At 39.7% G+C, this 22,138-nt stretch overlaps 1 long non-coding RNA gene across 2 annotated transcripts in view; it reads left to right on the plus strand.

The window, feature by feature from the left end:
* Positions 1 to 22,138, plus strand: part of LOC116469810 (uncharacterized) — a 146,515-nt gene that overhangs the window by 97,741 nt on the left and 26,636 nt on the right. For both annotated transcript variants that reach the window (XR_009213690.1, XR_004248349.2), the window contains 2 exons: positions 18,342 to 18,391; positions 18,973 to 19,176. This is a non-coding gene — a long non-coding RNA (uncharacterized LOC116469810). The remainder of the gene's footprint in view (positions 1 to 18,341; positions 18,392 to 18,972; positions 19,177 to 22,138) is intronic.

Consider the following 22,138-nt stretch of genomic DNA (forward strand, 5'->3'; position numbering starts at 1 on the left):
TCAATGAGGATGGAATATTTGTTTGTGTTGCCTCTTATTTCCTTGAGCAGTGATTTGTCAGTACTCCTTGAAGAGGTCCTTTATACCCCTTGTTAGCTGTATTCCTCAGTATTTTATTCTCTTTGTAGCAATTGTGCATGGGAATGGGAATTGTGAATGGGAGTTCATTCATGATTTGGCTGTCTGTCTATCGTTGGTGTGTAGGAATGCTTGTGATTTTGCATATTGGGCTGAGATGATGGGGTTTTCTAAATAGTCAGTCAGGTCGTCTGCAAACAGAGACAACTTGACTTCTTCTCTTCCTATTTGAATACCCTTTATTTCTTTCTCTTGCCTGATTGCCCTGGCCAGAACTTCCAATACTATGTTTTCTTTTTCTTTTTTCTTTTGCAGTATTTATTTTATTTTATTTTATTATTATTATACTTTAAGTTTTAGGGTACATGTGCACAATGTGCACGTTTGTTACATATGAATACATGTGCCATGTTGGTGTGCTGCACCCATTAACTTGTCGTTTAGCATTAGGTATATCTCCTAATGCTATCCCTCCCCCTCCCCCCACCCCACAACAGTCCCTGGAGTGTGATGTTCCCCTTCCTGTGTCCATGTGTTCTCATTGTTCAATTCCAACCTATGAGTGAGAACATGCGGTGTTTGGTTTTTTGTCCTTGTGATAGTTTGCTGAGAATGATGGTTTCCAGTTTCATCCATGTCCCTACAAAGGACATGAACTCATCATTTTTTATGGTTGCATAGTATTCCATGGTGTATATGTGCCACATTTTCTTAATCCAGTCTATCATTTTTGGACATTTGGGTTGGTTCCAACTCTTTGCTATTGTGAATAGTGCCGCAATAAACATATGTGTGCATGTGTCTTTATAGCAGCATGATTTATAATCCTTTGGGTATATACCCAGTAATGGGATGGCTAGGTCAAATGGTATTTCTAGTTCTAGATCCCTGAGGAATCGCCACACTGACTTCCACAATGGTTGAACTAGTTTACAGTCCCACCAACAGTGTAAAAGTGTCCCTATTTCTCCACATCCTCTCCAGCATCTGTTGTTTCCTGACGTTTTAATGATCACCATTCTAACTGGTGTGAGATGGTATCTCATTGTGGTTTTGATTTGCATTTCTCTGATGGCCAGTGATGATGAGCATTTTTTCATGTGTTTTTTGGCTGCATAAATGTCTTCTTTTGAGAAGTGTCTGTTCATATCCTTTGCCCACTCTTCGATGGGGTTGTTTGTTTTTTTCTTGTAAATTTGTTTGAGATCATTGTAGAATCTGGATATTAGCCCTTTGTCAGATGAGTAGGTTATGAAAATTTTCTCCCATTTTGTAGGTTGCCTGTTCACTCTGATGGTAGTTTCTTTTGCTGTGCAGAAGCTCTTTAGTTTAATTAGATCCCATTTGTCAATTTTGGCTTTTGTTGCCATTGCTTTTGGTGTTTTAGACATGAAGTCCTTGCCCATGTGTATGTCCTGAATGGTATTGCCTAGGTTTTCTTCTAGGGTTTTTATGGTTTTAGGTCTAACATTTAAGTCTTTATTCCATCTTAAATTAATTTTTGTATAAGGTGTAAGGAAGGGATCCAGTTTCAGCTTTCTACATATGGCTAGCCAGTTTTCCCAGCACCATTTGTTAAATAGGGAATCCTTTCCCCATTTCTTGCTTTTGTCAGGTTTGTCAAAGATCAGATGGTTGTAGATATGCGGCATTATTTCTGAGGGCTCTGTTCTGTTCCATTGATTTATATCTCTGTTTTGGTACCAGTACCATGCTGTTTTGGTTACTGTAGCCTTGTAGTATAGTTTGAAGTCAGGTAGCATGATGCCTCCAGCTTTGTTCTTTTGGCTTAGGATTGACTTGGTGATGCGGGCTCTTTTTTGGTTCCATATGAACTTCAAAGTAGTTTTTTCCAATTCTGTGAAGAAAGTCATTGGTAGCTTGATGGGGATGGCATTGAATCTATAAATGACCTTGGGCAGTATGGCCATTTTCACGATATTGATTCTTCCTACCCATGAGCGTGGAATGTTCTTCCATTTGTTTGTATCCTCTTTTATTTCATTGAACAGTGGTTTGTAGTTCTCCTTGAAGAGGTTCTTCACATCTCTTGTAAGTTGGATTCCTAGGTATTTTATTCTCTTTGAAGCAATTGTGAATGGGAGTTCACTCATGATTTGGCTCTCTGTTTGTCTGTTAATGGTGTATAAGAATGCTTGTGATTTTTGTACATTGATTTTGTATCCTGAGACTTTGCTGAAGTTGCTAATCAGCTTAAGGAGATTTTGGGCTGAGACAATGGGGTTTTCTAGATATACAGTCATGTCATCTGCAAACAGGGACAATTTGACTTCCTCTTTTCCTAATTGAATACCCTTTATTTCCTTCTCCTGCCTGATTACCCTGGCCAGAACTTCCAACACTATGTTGAATAGGAGTGGTGAGAGAGGGCATCCCTGTCTTGTGCCAGTTTTCAAAGGGAATGCTTCCAGTTTTTGCCCATTCAGTATGATATTGGCTGTTGGTTTGTCATGGATAGCTCTTATTATTTTGAGATATGTCCCATGAATACCTAATTTATTGAGAGTTTTTAGCATGAAGGGTTGCTGAATTTTGTCAAAGGCCTTTTCTGCATCTATTGAGATAATCATGTGGTTTTTGTCTTTGGTTCTGTTTATATGCTGGATTACATTTATTGATTTGCGTATGTTGAACCAGCCTTGCATCCCAGGGATGAAGCCCACTTGATCATGGTGGATAAGCTTTTTGATGTGCTGCTGGATTCGGTTTGCCAGTATTTTATTAAGGATTTTTGCATCAATGTTCATCAAGGATACTGGTCTAAAATTCTCTTTTTTGGTTGTGTCTCTGCCAGGCTTTGGTATCGGGATGATGCTGGCCTCACAAAATGAGTTAGGGAGGATTCCCTCTTTTTCTTTTGATTGGAATAGTTTCAGAAGAAATGGTACCAGCTCCTCCTTGTACCTCTGGTAGAATTCGGCTGTGAATCCATCTGGTCCTGGACTTTTTTTTGGTTGGTAAGCTATTGATTATTGCCACAATTTCAGAGCCTGTTATTGTTCTATTCAGAGATTCAACTTCTTCCTGGTTTAGTCTTGGGAGGGTGTATGTGTTGAGGAATTTATCCATTTCTTCTAGATTTTCTAGTTTATTTGCACAGAGGTGTTTATAGTATTCTCTGACGGTAGTTTATGTTTCTGTGGGGTCAGTGGTGATGTCTCCTTTATCTTTTTTTATTGTGTCTATTTGATTCTTCTCTCTTTTCTTCTTTATTAGTCTACCTAGAAATCTATTTATTTTGTTATTTTTTTCAAAAAACCAGCTCCTGGATTCATTGATTTTTTTGAAGGGCTTTTCATGTCTCTATCTCTTTCAGTTCTGCTCTAATCTTAGTTATTTCTTGTCTTCTGCTAGCTTTTAAATTTGTTTGCTTTTGCTTCTCTACCTCTTTTAATTGTGATGTTAGGGTGTTGATTTGAGATCTTTCTAGCTTTCTGCTGTAGGTATTTAGTGCTATAAGTTTCCCTTGTAACACTGCTTTAGCTGGGTCCCAGAGATTCTGATACATTGTTTCTTTGTTCTCACTAGTTTCAAAGGACTTTTTGATTTCTGCTTTAATATCATTATTTACCCAGGAATCACTCAAGAGCAGATTGTTTAATTTCCATGCAGTTGTTTGGTTTTGAGTGAGTTTCTTAATCCTGAGTTCTAATTTGATTGCACTGTTGTCTGAGAGACTGTTATGATTTGGGTTCTTTTGCATTTGCTGAGGAGTGTTTTACTTCCAATTATGTGGTCGATTTTAGAACAGGTGCCATGTGGCACTGAGAAAAATGTACATTCTGTTGATTTGGCATGGAGAGTTCTGTAGATGTCTATTAGGTCCATTTGATCCAGAGCTGAGTTCAAGTCCTGAATATCCTTGTTAATTTTCTGTCATGTTGATCTGTTTAATATTGACAGTGGGGTGTTAAAGTCTCCCACTGTTATTGTGTGGGAGTCTAAGTCTCTTTGTAGGTCTCTAAGGACTTGCTTTATGAATCTGGGTGCTCCTGTATTGGGTGCATATATATTTAGGATAGTTAGCTCTTCTTGTTGAATTGGTTCCTTTACCATTATGGAATGCCCATATTTATCTATTTTGATCTTTGTTGGTTTAAAATCTGTTTTGTCAGAGACTAGGATTGCAACCCCTGCTTTTTTTTTTTCTTTCCATTTGCTTGGTAAATTTTTTTAAAAAATCCATTCAGCTACTCTATGTCTTTTGATTGGAGAGTTTAGTGTATTTACATTCAGTGTTATTATTGTAAGAAGGAGTTACTCCTGCCATTTTGTTATTTGTTTTCTGGTCTTTTTCTTCTTTCCTTCCTTCCTGTCTTCCTTTCAGTGAAGGTGATTTTCTCTGGTGGTATGGTTTAATCTTTTTTTTTTTTTTATTTTTTGTGTATCTGTTGTATGTTTTTTGATTCGAGGTTACCACGAGGATTGCAAATACTATTTTATAACCCATTATTTTAAACTAACGACAACTTAACACTGCCTGCACAAACAAACAAGGAAAAAGAAAACTAATAAAAACTCTACACTCTAACTCTGTCCCCCTGCTTTTTAACTTTTCCTTGTGTCTATTTATATCTTATTGTAATGTCTATATGTTGAAAAGTTGTTGTAGTTATTATTTTTGATTGGTTCATATTTAGTCTTTCTACTTAAGATATGAGTAGTTTACATACTACAGTTAACAGTGTTAATGTTATTTGTGTTTTTCTGTGCTTACAATGACCAGTGAATTTAGTACCTTCAGATAATGTCTTCTTGCTCATTAATATCCTTTCCTTTCTGGTTGAAGAACTTCCTTTAGCATTTCTTGTAGGGCAAGTCTGGTGTTGATGAAATACTTCAACTTTTGTTTGTCTGGGAAAGTCTTTATTTCTCCTTCATGTTAGAGGGATATTTCCACTGTATATATTATTGTAGTGTAAAAGTTTTTTTCCTTTAGCACTTTAAGTATGTTATGCCACTCTCTTCTGGCCTGTAAAGTTTCCACTGAAAAGTCTGCTGCCGGACATATTGGAGCTCCATTGTATGTCATTCATTTCTTTTATCTTGCTGCCTTTAGGCTTTTTTATCCTTGAACTTCGGGAGTTTGATTATTAAATGCTTTGATGTAGTCTTATTTGGGTTAAAGCTACTTGGTGTTCTATAACTTTCTTGTACTTGCATATTGATATCTTTCTCTAGATTTGGAAAGTTCTCCATTATTATTTCTTTTGTTGTTGTTTTTCAGGCAGGGTCTTATTCTGTCTCCCAGGCTGGAGTGCAGTGGCACAATCTCATCTCATTGCAACCTCCATCTCCTGGGTTCAAGTGATTCTCATGCCTCAGCCTCCTGAGTAACTGGGATTACAGGTGCACACCACCTTGCCTGGCTAATTTTTGTATTTTTTCGTAAAGATGGGGTTTCACCATGTTGGCCAGGCTGGTCTTGAACTCCTGACCTCACATGATCTGCCTGCCTCAGCCTCCCAAAGTACTGGGATTACAGGTGTGAGCCACCATGCTCAGCCTGTTATTGTTTCTTTGAATAAACTTTCTACCCCTATCTCTGTCTTTACCTCCTCTTTACAGCCAATAACTCTTAGATTTACCCTTTTGTGGCTATTCTCTAGGTCTTCAAGGCATGCTTCATTCTTTTTTCTTTTGTCTCTTCTAACTGTATGTTTTCAAATAACATGTCTTCAAGCTCACTAATTCTTTCTTCTCTTTGACCAATTCTGCTATAAAGAGACTTTGATGTGTTTTTCAGTATGCCAATTGCATTTTTCATCTCCAAAATTTCCGTTTGATTCTTTGAAGTTATTTCAATCTCTTTGTTAAATTTATCTGATAGAATCTGAGTTCCTTCTGTGTTATCTTGAGTTTCTTTGAATTTCCTCAAAACAGATTTTGAATTCTTTGTCTGAACAGTCACGTGTTTCTCCAGGTTGGTCTTTGGTTCTTTATTTAGTTTGTTTGGTGAGGCCATTTTTCTTGGATAGTCTTGATGCTTTCAGATGTTAATTGGTGTCTGGGCATTGAAGAATTAGGTGTTTATTGTAGTCTTCACTGTCTGGGCTTGTTTGTGCCTGTCCTGCTTGGGAAGGTTTTCCAGGTATTCAAAGGGACTAGTGTGTTGTGATATAATGTCTGTATTAGGGGCACCCCAAGGCCAGTAATACTGTAGTTCTTGCAGATTCATGGAGGTATTGCCTTGGTTTTGGATAAGGTCTGGAAGAATTCTCTCAATTACCAAGAACAGACTCTTTTTCTCTTCTCTTACTTTCTCCCAAACAGAGTGTCTCTCTCTCTCTCTCTCTCTCTCTGTGCTGAGCCACCTGGAGTTGGGGTGGGTTGACATGAGCAGTCACGTAGCCACCACCATTGGGACTATGCTGGGTCAGACCTTAAGCCAGCATAGCACTGGGTCTTCCCCAAGGCCTGCTGTAACCATTACATGCCTATCACCTATATTTACTTAAGGCTTTAGGGCTCTACAGTCAGCAGGTGGCAAAGCCAGACAGGCTTGTACCCTTCCCTTCAGAGCCACGAGTTCCCCCAGGCCCTGGGTGGACCTAGAGATGCCTTCAGGGCAATAGGCTCCCCTCTAGCCCAGGACATAAAATGCCATCCAAGAGCCAACACCTGGTATCGGGGACCCCAAGAGACTGCTTGGTGCTCTACCCCACTGTGACTGAGTTGGTACTTAAGGTGCAAGACAAAGTTCCCTTTACTTTTCTGTCTGCTTTTATCAAACAGAAGGAGTCTTTCATTATAGCCACCATAGCTGAGAACGTGCTGGGTTTCACCTGAAGCCAGTACAGCTCAGAGTCTCACCTAAGGTGTATGACCTGGGTATTGCTGCTCATTCTTCAGAGTCCAAGAGCTCTGTAGTCAGCAGGTGACAATGCTGCCAGGACGGTCCTTCCCTTCAAGGCAATGGGTTCCCTTCTGGTGCAAAGTGTGTCTAGATATGTTGTCTGAAAGCTAGGGTCTGAAATGGGGACCTTGCAACTCTGCCTTGTGCCCTGTCCTACTGTGGCTGAGCTGATATCTGGGATGCAAAACTCCTCTTTAATCCTCCCTCTCCTCTGTCAGTAGAAGGAAGAAGCTACTTTTATTACTGCAAGCTGGATAGCCTTGGGTTGTGGGAGGGGTCGTGCAGGCCCTCCCTTAGCTGCCCTGGTTGGTGTCTCACTAGGTTGCGTGTCCCCAACATCCACTGGCTTTGAGCCCAGCACAACACTAGGAGTTGCCTAGGAACTGCAGTCCTTGTGGCCAAGACTGCCTTTCAGGTTTATTTAGAACCCCAGAGCAGTTTAGCCTGTGGTGGCGAGGCTTGTCAAAACTCAATTTCCAACAACTGGGATGGGCAATTCTTCTCTTGCTAGGGTTGGTTTACATGGTCCCTCCGTTGGTGGGCATCAGCTGAGTTTAGCCTGGTTTTCCTTTCTGCCATGATATGGCAGCACTGAGTTCAATGCAGGGTCCCACAATCACTGGGCAATCTCCCTGTCCCAAATGCATGGATTCTCTGCGCCACATGGCTGCTATCGGGTTGGGGAGGAGTGGCATCGGTGATTCAAGACTGTCTTTCCTACTCTCTTCAGTGCCTCTTTCAGCAATATGAAGTTAAAACCAGGTGCTGTGATTGCTCATGTGACTTTTTGTTCTTATGAAGGTGCTTTTTTGTGCGTAGATAGTTGTTAAATTTGGTGTTCCTGAGTGGGGGATGATTGGTGAAGGCTTCTGTTCAGCCACCCTGCTCTGCCCTCTCGTGATTTTTTTTCACATCCAATATCTTATTGATCTTTTTAGCAATTGATAAGGTAAGCAGACAGATGGTATTATCACCATTATGGATATAAGGAAATCGTGTCTTTTTCTGCCTAAAACTCTGAAATGGCTTCTTACTGAACCTAGGATAAAGTTCAGAACTGTCCCTCTGATGTGCAAGGCCCTGTGTGATATGGCTTGCTCCCAATCTCCTGCATCTCTGCTCTTCTCTTGTTATGTAGCCTTCCTTTAGTTCTACGAACATACTAAGCTTCTTCCCTTTATGAAATTTTCAAGTATAAAGTTCCTTCTGTCTATAAATCTCTTTCCCCCATTTCATCTTGCTAAGTTTCATCTGTTCTTTATATCTCAACTTAAATGCCATTTCCTCAAGAAATTTCAGCATCCTAGGCTAGGTTAGGGCCTTCTGTTCTACACACTCATGACACTGTGGCTTTACTCTTCAGAACACATATCACAATTGTTAGTCAAACAATTATTTATATTGTGACTTGTTTAATGTCTGCTTTCACCGTTAGGTTCTAATCTTCATGAGGATTGGGGCTGCCTGTCTTCCTTATTCTTTCTGCTCAGAATTAAGTGCAATTTCTGAAACACCCCAAGCACTGCACCATATTTGTTAAATGAATAAATAAAGTGAGTAATACAAAGTCACATAAAAAAGCTAAACTGAGAAGTCTAGATTCCTGGTTCAGTAGTTCTTCTACTACACCAAGTATATAAGGCAGCAGATTGATAATATTGATGATGTGAAGTTTTAAGAATTTGTAATTATTTCTCAGTAGAAACTGAATGAAATAGTAGGCAATGAATTTTTATCATTTTATGAAAGAAGAAAGATATAAAATTTAACAATAATGTTGATTTCATAGAATGGGAAAATATGTTTACAACGTAATAAAACAGCTGTTTAAATAAATAGCTACAAAGATATAGAGTATAGGTATTTATATGGCCTAGATGACTTTTTAGTTTTAACGTGAGTTTTTGAAAGACAACTTGGAAATTGAAATTGTGGATTAAACATTAGGGCAGCCATGTGAGTTTTGTTTTTCAAAGTTCTAAAATCCTAGTTTATAAAAAGCCTTTGCATCCAGGTGTGGTGACATGTGCCTGTAGTCCCAGCTACTTGGGAGGCTGAGGCAGGAGAATCAGTTGAGTCCAGGAATTTGAGGCTATAGTGAGCTATGACTGCACCTGTGAATAGCCATTACACTTCAGTCTAGGCAACATAGTGAGATCCCATATCTAAAAAAAGCTTTTGTTATAAAAACAGTATATCAAGGAAAGATTGCCCAATCTAGGTACAGCGGTTACAGGTCAGATTCTCTGGGAAGAAAGTTCAGAGATTAGCATGCAGAAATTTTACTAGGGAATGTTCTTGGATCAACACCTGTAAGGGAATGAAGAATGCAGGATGATTGGAGAGAAAATTTGAACTGTATTCTAGTCACAACAGATATCTCAGCTGACTCTCAGGAACTATGGAGCTAAAATGGCCCTGGGCCAAGGACAGTGAGCCTTTGTAGCCCTGTATTGATCAGTCATTTGATGCCAGTTGCTCTGGGAAGGGAGCATGACACTGGAAGAGATGGCTCTCATTAGCTGAGGGCAGTATCTGGAGGAACCATCGGCTGTGAGCTGTCCATCACTAATACTCATGGTAGCTGGGGGAATGAGTGTTTCTGGCCTGAAGCGAAGGGGTGATCTGGATAGCACATTAAAATGTCTATTAAAGTTTACTGCTTGTGCTGCTCAGATCCATTTGCCGGTAAAAGTTCTGGGAACAACTCCTTCAGGGTTTTGGCGGGTTTCTTTTCTGGGTGAAAACTTTCAAGAAGATTAGTGGGATGTATCCCACTGCTACAGCTGGTCTTCAGACTAGACAGAATCCAGCTCATGGTGGACAGTCCTGACAGCATGGTTATTTACTGTTCTGTGGACCATGCCTCCATTTCCACCAGGGCCCAGTGGTATGTCAAGAGCTGTGTTTTTTGGAAGGTACCTAATTTTCCACTGCTGGTGGTATGCCTTTGCTCTAGAATGCTAGGATTCTTTTTTTTTTCTTCTTCTTTTTTGAGACGAAGTCTTGCTCTGTTGCCCAGGCTAGAGTGCAGTGGCACGATCTTGGCTCACTGCAAGCTCCGCCTCCTGGGTTCAAGAGATTCCCTTGCTTCAGCCTCCTGAGTAGCTGGGACTACAGGCGCCTGTCACCATGCCCAGCTAATTTTTGTATTTTTAGTAGAGACGGGGTTTCACCATGTTGGCCAGGATGGTCTTGCTCTCTTGACTTTGTGATTCACCCATCTTGGTAGAATGCTAAGATTCTTTTTTCTTTTCTTTTTTTTTTGAGATGGAGTCTTGCTCTGTCACCCAGGCTGGAGTGCAATGGCATGATCTTGGCTCACTGCAACCTCCGCCTCCTGGGTTCAAGCAATTCTCCTGCCTTAGCCTCCTGAGTAGCTGGGACTACAGGTGCCCACCACCATGCCCAGCTAATTTTTGAATTTTTAGTAGAGACGGGGTTTCGCCACGCTGGTCAGGCTGGTCTCGAACTCCTGACCTCGTGATCTGCCCGCCTTGGCCTCTCAAAGTGCTGGGATTACAGACGTGAGCCACCACACCTGGCCGAATGCTAGAATTCTTAATTGTGATTCCCATATCGTGGCTTGCTATGAACTCCACACAGTGTTTTTTCCCATCACAAGTACCTGTAAGCCCATAGAGTCTGTTGTGTTCTATTGCCCAAGTGGCAGGACTGTTTGTATCATGACCTGGACTTGCTGCAGAACCCTTTCCAGCATTGGGCTGCCTTTAAAATTGTCAGCCTTTCATGCTTTCTGGTATATAGGTTAGAGTAAGATTCTCAAGTGTAGAATATGCTTCCTCCAGAGCTCAAGAGGCCTGCCAGACATTTTACTTCTTTCCTTGTGGTGGGAGGCAGGAGATGCAGTTTCTTCTTTTATTTTGAGAGGATGTCCCAGGATGATCCCAGTTCATTGGACCCTCTCCCAATATTTTACTGATGTTGCAGACCTTTTAATCTTTGTAGGGCTTACCTCTGCCCATCAGAGTGATACATTTGTTTTTAACATAATATCAAAATTGTATTTTCTTCATAATAAAACAAAAGATGATTCTTAGAACTGGATATCACTTGGCCCTTTATCTTCTTATTTCCTCCCAGTTCTAAATGCTTGCATCTCTTCATAGCCAGCATTCTCGTAGATCTGCAGTTGGTCTCAACACGCTGAAGCCTCAGCACAATCTTCTTTGTACTTTTAGCCTTTTTGTAGAAAATCAGCTTAGTCTGCCCACCATAGCCGCTCTGCTTCCTGTCATAATGCCACTTTTCCTGGGCATATGGAGAATCCTTGCCCTTCTTGTACTGTATCACTTTGTGGGGTTGGTGCTTGCCACACTTCTTACAGAATGTCGGGTGGGTTTTAAGAATGTTTGCCATGTTTGCTGGAGCACTATCAGCACGGAAAGCCAAAGTGTTATATGTTTTACTAAAGCTTCCAACATACTTGCTACTTCTCGATATTCTGGTCCAATTTACATATCATTGATATGGCAGACCAATGTGATGCTCTACAACACAGCAGCATGGTCCAGGTCTCTTTATACCATATCGTTATATAGAGTAAGAGAGTTAAATTAGCTCTTGGGCAAGGTTGTGCATGTACACTGTTGTGAGAACTATTTCCCATAGAGATGGAAAAGAATGCATAAGCCAGATCAATGGCTGCACTCCATGTACTAGAGGCTGTTAATCTGCTGTAGCACCTGGCACAGTAGTTGCAATGAGGGCTAGTGCTTGGTTGAGTTTGTGGTAGTTTATAGTTATCCTTCAGGATCTACCCGATTTTTCAGAGGCCAGACTGGTAAATTGAATGGAAATTAGGTGGCAACACCACCCCTAAGTCCTTTAGGTCTTTAAGGGTGGCACAAACATCTTCCAGTTTCCTCAAGATGTAATATCGTTTTTGTTTTACTTTCTTGGCTGGCCAAGAAACTAATGCTAAGGTTGTGCCAACTACCAAAAAAGTCTTCTCCAATTGGAGTACCCACCGGGAGAGTCTGTGAGCTGGACTTTTTTTTTTTTTTTTTTTTCTAACCGGGTCTCCACTCTAATAGAGGGTGGTGACTGATGCTTTGAGTTCTTAGATATAAATGTCAGCATGGACCCTGGATCCAACAGTCTTCAAAATATTTGAAATTACCCTGTCTCCAGTATATGGTTGCCTGAGTAAATGGCTATAGGTCCCTTTTGGAATGGGGAATCATTACCATGTGTACTTGCCATGGTGTTGCAGAGCCTTCCTCCTGGGGACCCAGCATTTCCTTCAGTCAGTCAGTTTTGGGCCTCAAAACTGGCTCAGGTACAGAAACTGGGCAAGGGATTGGCCTTCTTATGTGCCCACAGCCTCCTGATCATCCGTCTCTGATTTCTTTTGATTATGTGAATTGAGCAGTACCCTTGTTGCCATCCCATCTATATTTCCCTTAGGAGTGCTATGTTCTATTAATCATCTCCATAGCTCTCTGTGAGTCAGACCCTCCAGGCTGCCATTCCAATCTCAAGTGTTCACCTTACTTCTCGTGGCTATGTTCCACTACCTGGTCTCCATTATTTTAGGATTTTATCATCCAGTCTGCTATCAAGGGGCTCAGTTTTATAATGGAATTTATTACTGTCAGCCCTGGCCAACAGAAGACAGCTACCACTGAGATTCTCAGTGACGCTGGTGCCCCTGTAGCCAGTGCATTTCTTATTGTTTTGGTAAACAGTGTCCTCTGGGCCTTGCAGCAGGCCAAAGCTAGCTGGTAGATTTTCTGGTCTTAGTATATGTATGCTGGTATACCCATTTTTCTAAGCCGTTTGATCCCTCTTCTACTATCTGCCATGGCAATTGGAGCATTCTTTACTAGACTTTGTTTTCTCTAAACTTCAAAGGATCATCCCAGTAATGCGCTAACATGAATTTCCAGGGTCTTTGCCAGGATGTATAATCCTAATGAGGGCTTCAAAATAAGTAACTTTTCATTTATCCAACTTCATGTTCTACCTCCTTTGATCCAGCACTCTCAGCATCCAAGCCCATATGTGCTTTCTTGTCTCCTATTGGTACCTGTTGTCTAGACTCTGCAGCTCTTTGCAGATATTGTCTCTGTCTACTCAGCAGGCCCAGCTCAACATAAACTATGTGTTGTTGTGACTTAATACTAGATAATGGTTGAATAACCAGGGAGACAGGTTGGGGGAATGTTCTGAGGGGATCCATTCTGTCTGGCAAGATAGGGGCCTCTATATCATCTTCAAGCACAGGGGAAATGCTAGATTTCTACAGGGAGGAGTGGGTTACTTCTGGAAGTCCAGAGAGTTCAGGAGAACCTGGTGACTCATGGTTTTCAAAGATATGGTATTCCATATCTCAGGGTCTCATTTCTTCCAAATCAGAATCTTGGCCTTGGCATAGTGACTCGGAGGAACCAAGAATTCAACTCTGCTACTTATAAAGTTCAGTTTCTCATCCTCAGCTTTTTGTCCCTTGACTGAAGGAGATGAGACTTTTTATATGCTGCATTGAGGTGCTCTGACTTTGATAATTAGCCTTCAATTGCTGATTAATCACCCTCAGCCTTTCATTATCTTTCTCCAAAAGCACTGATTGCCCCAAGAAATAGCCTTCACTATCCTTACACTTGCCATCTCTCCCATATTTCTCAAGTGCATGAGACATTACACCTACCAGTCATTTTCTTCCAATGGATTACCATTTCAGTTCTCCAGTGGTGGAAACTTTAACAGTAGCACCACTGACACATGTCAGGGGCTATTTGTGCTCCATCTACTATAAGTGAGGAGATCATCAACACCAACTAGTCAGTTGGCAATTTGGCTCCATAATCCCATTTAAGAACCTTCTTTCTTGTCCCATGAGATTAATGTCTATGACAGAGTGAGGAAGCAGGAGTGGGCAGTCAATTTGGGTTCAGGGGCTGGGATCGTCTATGCATGAGAGGGGCACAGTTGGCTCCACAATGAGGCTTGGACTTTGCACCCATGCATAGATTAGTCATTGGATGTAGGTTGCTCCTGGGGAGGGAGCATGACCTTGGGTGAGGTGGTATCTGGGTGATGTACTACAGTGTTCACTATGACAGCCTTTCATTTTCTGCACAGTGTCCTTCTCTACCTTCCTTCTCTTAACAATTAGGATGGGTACAAGAATAAAGCAGATGACTAATAAGTTGTTGTGTTGACTCCCCTTTGAAAACTATCCTGAAAAGTTAAAAATATGCCAGTCTAAGTTATTTCCTTGTAATGTAAATACCCTAAGTGCTTATGGGCAGTTGGATCTGCCAATCGATTTTATAGGCTTTGCAAGTGTGAGGTGCTAAAAAAAACTATTTGTTGCATAATTAAATGAAAAAATAACCAAGTGCCTACTGTATATCTGTGGTAAATCATTCCTTTAACCACAATGATTGGTTAGGAGCTGAAATTAGATTCAGAAATCATCCAAATGGAGTTATATGATCTTTAACTCTTCCTTGGGTAGAATGGAAACAGAAAGAGAACTGCATTCAGACTCATTAGGCCGGGATGCATGTTTTGACTGTGTTATTCATTATTCACAGGCTGTGGGAACTTGAGCACATTACTTAACTTCCATGAGCTTTAGTCCTTTTACCTATATATTTAGTATAATACCTGTCCTGTTTTCCTTACAGTGTTCTTATAAGAATTAACATGAAATATTAGTAACTAAAACATTAAAAGGTACAGAACATTATAACCTATGGGTGTTTATTATTATTATTATTACTACTACTAATATTGGTAATTCCCTTGCCTGTTGTAAGAAGCAGGAATGAGCCAGGGAACACAGAAATGGCCAAAATTTAAAGAAGGAGAATAGGAAGCTTGCACAAATAACTTCAAACTATGAATTATAAAAAATTAGCATGCAAATGGATGTTCCTAGAAGGTGGTTTTGGGGCCATTTGTTATGTCTTAGGTTTTTTGGTGGGAATAACATAAAAGAATGACTAAATATTTGATTATTCAGTTAAACATGTATTTGTAATATTCATCTTTGTATTAAATTGAATCTCTTGCAGCATTTTCTTTTATATCTTCTTTATCATTCACAACTTCTGTTTCTCCCATGCATCATATAATGAGGCTCATTGTCAAAAGGGTGTTTATCTGGTGTTGATTTTTATCAATCTCCGTTAATTGTTCAGAGATGAGCACTCCATGCATGTGTTATGTTACATTATTTCTTTAAACCATACCATTAAGATTATGGATTTGGGTATCAATGAACATAAAATACCTTCATTGAAGGAACTGTTTCATATCCTCACACAAAGACCTTATGTTATGCAATAGCAAGTAATAATAAAAATCATTGTTTCAAAAATACATTTTTTGACCCTGAAGCATGGATGGTTTTTGATTGGTCAGTATTCCACATGTTCTCCTGTGAATGTTCAAATCCAACTTGTTTAAACTGTTACTTGTGTGATGGAACTATAAATAAAATAATATATATTTAATATATTGTGTATACATATAATGTATACACTATATACCGAATGCCAAACCATTGATATGCAGTATATGTATACATAGTCACATATACATAAAGATATATATAGATTTAAATAAATTATTCATTGCTGTGTGTCTGGATTACCAAAGGTAGAATTCTAGAGTCACCTTTTTCATCCTTGCCCTTGTTTTCCTGTCTTGTTTTGAGACACAGAAATCAGGTAGGAGAACAGAGCAGTTCAGTTTGTGTTACAAGTTGACAAACTTGCTTCAGCCATCGGAATACATTAGCAACATGTCTATTTTCTTGATTTGATTTCCATCAACCTAAAACATTCTCTGAAAAAGAAATGTGTTCGGCCGGGTATGGTGGCTCACGCCTGTAATCCCAGCACTTTGGGAGGCCGAGGCAGGTGGATCGCAAGGTCAGGAGATCAAGACCATCCTGGCTAACATGGTGAAACCCCGTCTCTACTGAAAAATACAAAAAATTAGCCAGGCGTGGTGGCACGCGCCTGTAGTCCCAGCTACTCGGGAGGCCGAGGCAGGAGAATGGCGTGAACCCCGGAGGCGGAGCTTGCAGTGAGTCGAGATCGCGCCACTGCACTCCAGCCTGGGCGACAGAGTGAGACTCCGTCTCAAAAAAAAAAAAAAAAAAAATGTGTTCAGCACAAGTCAGGTTCATCACCTACCATGGATGCAATCAGCACGGGCCACTTAAAAACAGGAAATAAATGTTCCTATCCCCAAGATCTCAAAGCCTAGTAAATGACTAATAAATAACTACAAAAGAAGGCAGGCAGAAGGCAGGCCTCCTTAGAGCCTCAGGAGGGGCTTCAACTAGTTGATGGAATCAGGTAGAAGAAGATATTAATTTATACTGTGTGGGATAGGGGTGAGGCGTGGGAAAACATCTTGTGGTAGAGTTCAGGATAAACCTAGACGGGCATCCTTAACCATTACTGGGTCTAATGACCTGTTCTCAAAATAATGTTTGGAATGTATAAAATAAAAGAGAAAGGATTATAATTGAAACCAATTGTATCAAAATAGCTCTTGAAAAAATTTGATATAATAATAAGTACACTTCTTTATTAAGGCATTAAATAAAAAATTCATTTGCAGGTGTAATAACTGTTGTAATTTTAAAGTAGTAATGAGCATAAATAATAATTCAAGATATCTGTAATGACTGTAATGTGATATGGATATATCTGTGATTTCTATTTGTGACAAAGTCTTATGTACTTCTAATATTTTCATTGTTTGTTGCCTAGATTCACAATAAAAGGAAATACTACATTTCAGTTAGGAGTTAGCGAAAATGGAAATGTAATTTTTCTCCCATTTAAATCACAGATCTCTTAATTTTACCTCTGGACCCTTGGGGGTCTATGGAGTACAGGTTAAGAACCACTCGCCTAGAAGATGAATAGGACATTGATAGGGAAATGGAGAAGAAGAGTGAGAGGGGTTCTACCGGTATGGTAGAACAATGTTGTTGGGGATGGGGCAGCAAAGGGCGTGTTTGAGGAGTAGAGAGGTATGTCTAGAGGGTGTGTGAATGGAGTGTGCACTGTGTGGGGCAGTATGAAAAAATGATGGATGCATAGGAAAAGGAGAGATCATGGGGCTCTCTCAGAGGCCTTGGCATGCCAGAAGGAGGAATTGCACCAGTGAAGAGCCATCAGTGTTGTCTTTGAGCAGGAAACCGACATAAATATGTTGTTGTTTTAGGAAAGTTATTTGCAGCATAATGGGAGTTGTGTTAAAAAGGTTTGAAGCAGGAAGCCTCTTAGCAGCTTATTACATTGGTCAGGAGAAATATATTGAGAGCTTGAACTAATTCAGTAGAAGTGGAAAAGAGAAGAGGTAAGCAAAAGACCATCGATAGGCAGACTGAAAGGATTTGGCAACAGGAGAATAGGGTGGGGAATGCAAAAGTGGGGAGAAAAGCTGATTCTAGGTGCTTAACTTGTCATACAGGGATGATGGTGAAGCAATGAACCAATACAGAGAACACAGCAAGAAGGGTAAATTTGTGACAGAGGAGTAATAAATTCTTTTTGGGTATATTGAAAGTTGAGGTATTCATGAGCTTTTCATGTGGAAATGTTCAGCAGGCAGTGAAAGTGAACCTAGAATCTGGACAAAAGTTCAAGAATGGAAATGCAGATTTGGTAATCCTAATGAGAACAGCTGAAATCAAGGGAGTGAAAGAAATTGCCAAAGAAGGGCAAAGGTGCTGAAGACTGAATGTTGTTTGACTTCTCGGCCGTGCAAAATGTTTCAAGAACTACTTGGCAATTTTGCACATTTAGTCCCTGTTTCTTTAGTTGCGTGAAGTGAATAATGTGCCTATTATGTTTCTGATACTCTGCTTTTTGAAAGATCAATAAGATATTGGCCTGCTTTCAAGGAATTAATATTTTGAGTAGAGAAGCTGACATATGAACAAATAAATATAATTAAGCACAATAATAGAATTATGTACACAGTAGAGAATGATACAGAGAAGGGCAAGATTAACTTCAACTGGGGTGGGAGTAAGGAGGCCTTCCTAGAGAAGGTGACCACTGATTTGGGTTTTGAGAGTTGAATAGTAGTTTGCCAAGTGGGAAAGATGTTTTAATTAGTGGGGATGAACTGTGCAAAAGACTGGTGTATCCAGTGAAGTGTTTTCCTTCTGTTGTTTCTTGTGACTAATCCCCAACATGTGTTATACAAGATTTAAATGTTTGCAAGACCTGAAATCCTTTCTCTCTGTGAGTAGCCCTTCTCCTCATCTTAATGTTAAACAAGACCCCTCAAATTTGGCCATGAAACTATTTTGTGCTTGATCTAATCTTTTAAGCTGAAGTTTAACTTCATTTTTTCTGGTTTTGTTCTTTCAAAAATGAAGATAATTCTGTAATCATCCTCTGTCAAAAATAAAGGTCTACAAAGTGTCCGGTAAGTACAACATTAAAAATAATGGCATGTTTAATGGAACATAATTTATCCGAAGTTGTCTGTTTGCCAGCCCTTTTTTTTTGCCTCTGGATTATGTTCATAATAATTGGTATCCTTTCATGGAAATTAAGGCTTGTTGGGGCTCATGTTTTCAACTGCAGTATGTCAGCATTGTTCATGTTATGTCCCAGCTGGTTGAAGTTAGCTTCATAGTAGAGCCATTACGAAGTTTTTGTTAAATAGATATATAATTTTTAAATATGAAAAATCTCAATGTCTTGACAATTAATTTTTTAAATTCTTCCTACTTTATATCTTTATGGTATTGTATCAAGACAGGATTTTCTCCTCCACCTCTTTTTTTTGGGGGCCAGGGTCCTAAACATACTCTCTAGAGTTCTGGCACATACCTATCAAGGATGACAGAAAAGATTCTTTGGAAAAATAAAGAAATCAGAACAACTCTGTAAGCATATCAATAGAGTCTGCTTGAATATGCAATCAGACAAAAGAAATATTTGTCTTTTACATATTTAATTTTGAGTTGGACGAGGAATGATCATTTTCCTTTATTTTCTCAGTTACCCTGGAGCTGTACAAGTCACACACAGCTCCATTGGAGAGAAAACTGGGTGGAACCATTTGACTGAAAATCCATGTCCAAGGCCAACAAGAAAGAGCTGAGACACTGCAGAAAGAGCAGGAATAAATAAAAGGTGAAGACAGAGACCAGACAAGGAGGACTCAATTACAGACTGATAGAAGACTCAAGGAAGAAAATGAAGGTTTGTGACTTCTAGACTTCTCATATAGGCTTGTCTATCTAAAAAGATACATAAATCATATATATTAGCATATATCAGGCTTCTATCTGTTCAGGGGAGACCATTTCACAAAAATGCCAATACTCCATGCTTACAAGGTTCTGAAGAGTAGAATAAATATCTATTTAGGGAAAAAATTCTATTGCATTTTGTGCGGTCTTATACATATTATAGAGCTTGGGGGAATTGGAAACAACCTTCTTCTGGAAACCTTCTTTTACAAATGCAAGGATGGCCTGGAAATGGACCTAAGGTCCTTATGGAGCCACTTTGTCTAAAATGCTAAAGAAGTGGCTCTCACATTGACCCACATAACCAGAAGCAGCTGAAATCTGGTTTAGCCTATTATGGCCTTCTGACTTGAATTAATTGATCAAATAATTAAACATTTATTAAATCATGCAGCATCCTCTATGTCCCATGTCCTGTGTAGGGGCTTAGGAAACAAGGATGAGGATAAACACCCTTTCCTTGAGAGGCTGAGGAGCATTAAATGTAAAAAAAAAAAACCCGCAAAAACAAAAATAAAAAAACTATCCTTCCACCCACTGCAAAAGAGAAGAAAAAAGGCTATGAAGTGATTGTTTTGGAGTTGACGCATTACTGGTGATTGAATTTTTATGAGTGTGATGTGTAGCTACAAAAGGCCCAGATATGTAAAAAAAAAATTCCAATATGAATCTTCCTTAGGCCTAGACTTGGCTTATGTCTTCTCTCTGGTTCCTAAATTCTATTTAACAACTTTTTCTTAGCCTGTTGAATTTCCCACATGAAGACCCCTTCAATCCACAGTTCAGGCTGTCAGGAGTCCAATCTTCCTGGAAGACAGTGACAGCCACAAATTCAGGTTGAATCTTTCATTCCCTCCTACACAGACCAATGCCACTGGAAAAAACTATATTTACCTTAACTTGTTGGCAGGGATAGTAGTGAACGTATGTACTCTTTGGACCTTTATTTCCAGGCCCAGAATTGGACTCTCTATATCCAGTTACTCCTCTTTCTAATCTGTTCCATCCACTCCCATGGTCTTCTTAAAACACAGATCTGATTGGGTAATTCACAGGGAAATGATCTAGTCCTTGGCTTGGTCTCCGTGCTTTCTACCATTTGTCTCCATCCTATCTTTACAGCTTCATCTTTTAGTCCAGTGGCTACTATGGGATACTTGTGTTTTCTAGAAATACTGAACTGAACGCTTTCATGATCTTTACATTTGCTGTTTCTGTTCCCTTCACTTCTCTTTTTTTTGTTTTGAGACTGGGTCTCACTATGTCATGCAGGCTGGAGTGCAGTGGTATTATCATAGCTCACTGTAACCTCGACTCTTGAGCTCAAGCTATCAGCCTTCCAAGTAACTAGGATTACAGGCTTGTGACACTATGGGGTCTCACTATGTTGCTCAGCCTGGCTCAAACTCCTGGCCTCAAGCAATTCTCCTGTCTCAGCCTCCCAAAGTGTTGAGATTATAGGTGTGAGCTACTGTGCCTGGCTTTTTCCTCCTAGACAATTAAATATCTCAGGCTGTTAAAATCCTGCTCGTCTTTGAAAACCTGATTTAAATATCACAAATACTCTAGAAGAGCCTTCAGAGTTTCCTTTCTTGGTATTAATAATTTCTTTCTCTGGGCTTTCACAGAACTTTACTAATATCTCCTACAGCACTAAGGTTATAGGCATTAAACTAAATGGTATAAATCACAGTATTTGGCATAATGAAAGAGTTAAATAAATATTAGCTATTAGTTTTACTTATCACATTTTGCCTAAGATAAAATTTCTATATACGTGTAAGTAATGTATAAGTAAGTCCTCCACTAATCTATAAGTTCTTTAAGAATAAGAAAAGATAATAACTTACCCCTTCTAGTGCCTAAAATCTTAGATTTGTGCTTTTTACCTCGAAGAAGCACAAAAAGCACTTGTCGAAACACTGGTTGAATGAATCTGTTACTAGAATTTAGAGAAAGAAATATAGAACAGAGCAGCTTTTCACCCTGATATGTGCCAAGGCATTCTGTTGGGCTTCATGTACTTTACCTCATTCAATCCCCCACAACTACCCTGTGAAGCATATATTGATCTTTCTCTATGAGGAAATTGAGACTCAAGGAATTTAAATAATATGCCACAAGTCAGCAACTAGAAAGAATCAAAGCCAGAATTCAAAGCTATTGCATTTCTGACTCCAACTCCTAGGCTCTTGCTCCCATAATATTTTGACACTAAGTGACATCGTGTTTTCCCCAAGGGGACTAGTATGTGGACACCAAAATGGCTCCTAGCAAATATTACTAATACTGTTCTCAGAGAGATTTCAAACAGTTTAAAAAAGTCATCATTCCTTTTTCTTCTTCTTCTTTTTTTTTTTTTTTTTTGAGAATGAGTCTTACCCCTTCCACCACTTAGTGTGCCCGGGTGCATCTCCTCTCTGCAACCTCCGTCTCCCGGGTTCAAGCGATTCTCCTGCCTCAGCCTCCCGAGTAGCTGGGAGTACAGGCATTTGCCTCCATGCCTGGCTAATTTTTTTTTTTTTTTGTATTTTTAGTAGAGACAGGGTTTCACCATGTTGGCTAGGCTGGTCCAAACTGCTGACCTCAGGTGATCCGACCACCTTGGCCTCCCAAAGTGCTGGGATTATAGGCGTCAGCTACCACGCCCAGCAAAAAAGTCATCATTTCATTTCAAAGTTAGATTTCTAGTTTTTTTTTGTTTTTTGTTTTTTTTTTTTTCCCCAAAGGTGTCTCTAGCCCCATCAAGTTATGCCTTTGGGATGGACCATAAAACCGTATTACAATTCTAAGTTCGCATGGGAGTAAATAAAACTTTTACATAGTAATATGAATGTGTTGTCAAGAGGATCCTAGGTGTGTACAAATCTTTTAACTACAATTTCTAGTGCTAATGTTTATCCTTTAATTAG

Source organism: Hylobates moloch, unplaced genomic scaffold (assembly GCF_009828535.3).
Source record: "Hylobates moloch isolate HMO894 unplaced genomic scaffold, HMol_V3 SCAFFOLD_5, whole genome shotgun sequence".
Taxonomy (NCBI): domain Eukaryota; kingdom Metazoa; phylum Chordata; class Mammalia; order Primates; family Hylobatidae; genus Hylobates; species Hylobates moloch.